General features: G+C 37.2%; 1 long non-coding RNA gene across 1 annotated transcript; it reads left to right on the top strand.

Moving 5' to 3' along the window:
* Positions 1 to 2,547: 2,547 nt before the first annotated feature.
* LOC135030674 (uncharacterized) lies at positions 2,548 to 3,317 on the top strand. The gene is made up of 3 exons (XR_010226620.1): positions 2,548 to 2,582; positions 2,795 to 2,899; positions 3,120 to 3,317. It is a non-coding gene; the product is annotated as an uncharacterized LOC135030674 (long non-coding RNA).
* Positions 3,318 to 5,954: the final 2,637 nt, after the last annotated feature.

The following is a 5,954-nucleotide window of genomic DNA, read 5'->3' as shown; positions in this document are numbered from 1 at the left end:
ACTGGTGGTCAGGTCACTGGTCACTAGTCACACTGGCAGTGGCACTCCTGCAGCAAAAGTGTGCACTGTTTTAATATAATATTATGTAAGTAGATAAAGTCAACCTTTCTGTCAAACTTGACAGGTACCACACCCACTTCTCCTAGGCCCCGCCCCCTTTTAATATTAAATGATAGTGTTTTATATCGCTTAATATAAAAATTTATATAAATTGATAGTGTTCGATATTAAACCGTATTAAAAATTGTTGCGTAACACCAGTTACAGAGTGTCAAGCAGCACCAGTCGCAGAATGTCACGCAACGCGGCGCGTCAAATCAGGCGGATGAAAGATGCATATTACACAGTGTTAAAACCAGGTAGTTACAGACCGTCTTATTTCACATGGATTAGGCTGTACACATTCAAGCATCACACATTCCAGCAGTTGAAACATCAAGCTTGGCACACATGGTACTAATTTAAAAGGTCATTTTAAATGTCACAGAAACCCCTCAGAAGCCACGATGTACAATTTGACCATGACCATTTCTTAGAAGCAAGGGTTCATCACACATGGTACTAATTTAAAAGGTCATTTTAAATGTCACAGAAACCCCTCAGAAGCCACGATGTACAATTTGACCATGACCATTTCTTAGAAGCAAGGGTTCATCACACATGGTACTAATTTAAAAGGTCATTTTAAATGTCACAGAAACCCCTCAGAAGCCACGATGTACAATTTGACCATGACCATTTCTTAGAAGCAAGGGTTCATCACACATGGTACTAATTTAAAAGGTCATTTTAAATGTCACAGAAACCCCTCAGAAGCCACGATGTACAATTTGACCATGACCATTTCTTAGAAGCAAGGGTTCATCACACATGGTACTAATTTAAAAGGTCATTTTAAATGTCACAGAAACCCCTCAGAAGCCACGATGTACAATTTGACCATGACCATTTTCGATTGTTATCTCTGTAGAGGAACATTAGCACCACCTACAGGGTTATGTGTTGACTCAAATCGGATTTTTCCATCTTTTGGATTAATTACATACCATAATGAGATATCATGGTGATGGGTCCTAAAGCTATGCACAGAATGCATTTATATTGCCTGTGCGCCTTATACACACAACCTGAAAGTAATTTTAGACAATATTTTTTGTAATTTTAGCTACAAATCAGTAAGCCAGTGTATATTTATGGAATCATAAAATAATTTTGTATTCATGTACATTAGTTCATAAGAACCATTTTCGATTGTTATCTCTGTAGAGGAACATTAGCACCACCTACAGGGTTATGTGTTGACTCAAATCGGATTTTTCCATCTTTTGGATTAATTACATACCATAATGAGATATCATGGTGATGGGTCCTAAAGCTATGCACAGAATGCATTTATATTGCCTGTGCGCCTTATACACACAACCTGAAAGTAATTTTAGACAACCATAAGAACTTCTGTATAATGCTTTTTATGAATTAATTTTATTATTAAATAATTTATGAGCTTTTTATGAGCCTCATATTCTACAGTATAAGATATACCCATTTGGAATGACTTCCATTCAATCTATACAAGTAGTTTAGACCACTCAGGATTTTTATTTTTTATTTTTTTATTTATTTTTTTCTTCTGTATATATAATATAAATGTATTTGGTATGCGTTTGATGCGCTGTGTATGACATTTAAGAAACAGCTAAAAGATTATATCTTTATTGTAACTGAAAATAATTATCACAATTACTAAATTATAGACTAGAGTTTATATATTTAAAAGTCCCGCCCCAAGCATCTTGGAAATGTGGGACGGCGTACCACAGGTTGGTGGGGGCCATATGGCTCACAGCCAGTGTTATAAGAACAGGACGCATCACTGATGTGCACTGAGAAGAAATTTCAACTGAAGCTGCACCGCTATACACACTTGAAGTTATAATGGTAAGTGTTGTTATTATTATTATTATTATTATTATTATCATAATTATTATTATTATTATTATTATTATTATTATTATTATATTTATACATATTGCATTTTTTTTTTTTTTTATTTATTTTTTTATTTTACAAATATGGCTCTGAAGGCTGTTTAAATATGTGGTCTCTATGCCACGATATACACACTGTTACACGATTCTGCCCTGCCATTGCATCCTTTGTTTTTAGGCATACATGTATAATATGTTAATATTTCAAACCTATTGGACAGTTGCAAAGCGCAGTATGAACTCATATGTGAAATGCTACGTTTTTACTTCTTCTTTTTGTGGGTATACCCACATTGATGTTGCAGTTTAGCGATGCATTGTAACACATAGAACATATAGCTTTTAATAATGTGGCTGTCTGAAGGTTATTTAAATATGTGGTAATAGCGACATCTAGTGGTTCATTTTGGGAATGCGCCAACACATTATTTCAACTAATTCGTTTGATAGATATTAACCGTCTCTCATTTTCATTATTGGTTCAGAGACAGACAATGCAGAACATCAACAGCAAAAACGCTTTCATGGTTAGAAACAGATCTTCTTCTTCTGATGATGATGATGATGCTTTGCCAAGTTATCAAACCTCTCAAAGTAAGCTATGTCTATAAATGACATTGACGCGTTTTTATTTATATTTCAAGTTTAAATAGTATGAAATTATAGTCAAGGTCTACAATTTGTTCATTTTTAAAAGTTTAAATAGTATGAACGTACAACAGTCTGGATACATTGATAAGTAATTATTAAATAGTAATTATTAAATAATTATTATTTTCTCATTTTTATTTCCCCCGATTTGACAGTAATCACAAATACAGAGAATTTCGATTTGTCTGTTGATAGTCCCTTTGGCTTAGACTTCAGCGCTATACCGGATTTTAATAATATTTTGGAATTGGCGCCAGATTGTGAGTAACATGATATCTTTATTTATTTTTTATTTTTTATTTTTTATTTATTTATTTTTCCACGGCTAAAGAATTAAAAATAAACCTTGCACAGTTGTGCTGATTTGTTGTCAACTGTACACACTTTATATTCTCAGTAATGAATCGCTTTTTCATGTTATTCTAATTTTATACCGTATGTAATTTTTTTTTTTTTTTTTTCATTTTTCACCGGCTAAAGATGCCACAAAAATGGATGATGCGACGGCTGATGGTATTCTACGGGATATATTGAACAAACCTGATTATTGTCACAACACCTCTATACAGAACAGCAATGTTGTTGATGAGCAACCGTTTTTCCCACACGCGACAGGGGGTCGTGCTAAAACATTCGAATATAAAGCAGGTGTGTAATCAAGCACTGTTATATGGTATATTGTTATGCGTTGATTTAAATGTTGATTTTCAGGCAGCGTCGTTTATATTTATTTTATAATATATGTATTACAGATGACGCTGTAGCAAGGCGCTATGCGCCGACGATACCAACAGTCAGTGATACATGCGCGCAGATACACAGGCCTAGTACAAGCGGGAAAATATCAAAACGCACAACCGCCGCTGAAACGGAAAGCCATCAATTCGCAGCAGCAGGTGTGTAATCAAACACTGTTATATGGTATATTGTTATGCGGTGATTTAAATACTGATTTACATGCAGAGTCGTTTATATTTATTTTATAATATATGTATTACAGATGACGCTGTAGCAAGACGCTATGCTCCTTTGATACCAACAGTCAGTGATACATGCGCGCAGATACACAGGCCTAGTACAAGCGGGAAAATATCAAAACGCACAACCGCCGCTGAAGCGGAGAACCATCAATTCATAACGCCGGCAATTGTACATAAGGGCGTTGCTAGGTCATCAGTTATGGCTGTGCATAACGGCTGTATCGTCCCGAACAAACGAAAGCCAGCTCGACCAAGAACGAATGAGAGAAGTCATAATTCAACATTTACAGATCTGAAAAGAAAATTGTCATATTCCGAAAATGATAAGCCGCAACGGAGAAGGATCGCGTTACAAACTGTATCATGCGTAAGTAATGATGTTGCTGTAACATCAAAACACACAGCGTTTAACACTGCAGACCGGGATGTCGCTGGTAATACAAAGACTGTAAAGGTTAAGAGGGCATCGCGTCTCTCAAGAAGTAATGTTAAGCAATTGTCGCAATCCGCTGTAATCACAATTCCAGATACACAGGTTTGTTCTGAAACAGAAACAAGGCACATAGCAGGCATTGGTTTGTTATCAAATATTGACTCAAGAAGTAATGTTAAGCAAATGTCGCAAGCCGATGTCATTACTATTACCGATACACAGGATTGCTCTGAAACAGAAACAAGACACATAGCTGGTAATCCTGTGATATCAGATATTGATGACATAAATGGGCAAGAGCTTATTACAAACTGTGTAGAGTCAACGACACAAGATCCGCAGAATAGTTCTGATGAAGTATTATCAGCCATTGCAGGAATACCTGGTGATACTACAACGGTTGATTGTGTAACATCAATTCCCAATATTTTTACAACGACAGCCCTGGTACACGCATCGGCTGATGCTTGTGTACCGGCGCGAGGGCTAGCGCCCGACATAGTTGATGAATGTCAAAATTCAGAACAATTAGGCCAAGACGCTGAAATACAATTTTACGCGTTGTTGGGTAAGATACGGGAAGATGTTGAGAACATGGGCGTAAAAGCCGGATACTTGTTAAAACACATTAAAGGTGTGTGCCACGGTAGTAAATGTAAACAAGACATTGTTAAAGAAGTTGTTGAGACGTATATGAATGTCATGTCAAAATACATAGATCGGTCGGTTAAGACAACTGAATTTATTAAAGCCAACATACATCATTTTGCAGAAATAAATGAAACTGATCCGTGACTAGGCATGCTAGGCAATGGTTTGAAACGTGTTTTAAATTTAAATGCCTGTAAAAAAAAAAAAAACCACGAATTAAACCTTGTTTAACATACAAGATCTCACAGTTATTCCGACGCGCAAAGGTGAAACAGGCTGTAACAACATTAACCAGATTGAGAAAGCGCAAGCGGCACAGGGAACATGTGGTAGGCGGGACGCAGAGTGCAATGTATGTAGATATAGATCAATCGCCACCCCAAGCATTACCGAATGACGAATCACAGGCTGACAATATTGAGCGCAATGCAAGCCCCATATATGATGATGCAGACGGTGTTGAGTCACCCGGTAATGACGAAGGTCGGCAACATGTATACTTAGAGGCAATTAACAGTTATGAACGACAACGACCGCATTTCAGAGCCGTTGAGTACCACAGGCACTATCGGTTTGTTAATTTGGACAGGGTTACATCATTTGTAGAGGGGGTTCGAGCCATTCATACGGCTATACAGGCCATGCTCGATGGTGTCCTTGCGGGCGTGGATCCGGCCGACCGCGTTCAGCTTAGATTGGAGGGGGGTGGGTTACACAATGCCATCTATTCGCATCGTAAGCCGCAAGAAACATTAGACGCGGCCAGTTTTTTGAATCAGATTACAAACACGCTTCAAAGTAACGCTGAATTCTTATTATCCACAGGCTTAAGATTTGTGATCAGTATTTTTAGAAACAGATCAGGGTCTGGCTTGACTGGGCGTAGTTTACAACGCCTGCCCCAAAGTTTAATAATAAATAAAAGAAAGAGATATCTCTATGACTTCAGACGCATAGGTAATAACCTGTGTTTGGCCGCTAGCGTCTGTAAACTTCTGGATAAAGGTAACAATGCCGATGATCATGTAATACAGGAGAGAGCGATCCAACTACATAAAGCTTTGAATCTGCCGCTTGATAAAGCGGTCAGCTTTAGCGATGTTGCAATTTTTGAAAATTATTTAAATGTCTCAATCAATCTCCTCTATTATAGTCAAAATGATTGGAAATACTACAGTACGGACAGTCGTTACAAAGACACGCTGTTTGTGCTATATCACGATTGTCACTTTTATGGGATACTCGATATCA

This window comes from Pseudophryne corroboree, unplaced genomic scaffold, assembly GCF_028390025.1.
Source record: "Pseudophryne corroboree isolate aPseCor3 unplaced genomic scaffold, aPseCor3.hap2 scaffold_504, whole genome shotgun sequence".
In the NCBI taxonomy this organism is placed as follows: domain Eukaryota; kingdom Metazoa; phylum Chordata; class Amphibia; order Anura; family Myobatrachidae; genus Pseudophryne; species Pseudophryne corroboree.
Note: the sequence above shows the minus strand (reverse complement) of the source record. Positions and strands in the feature narration are given on the sequence as shown.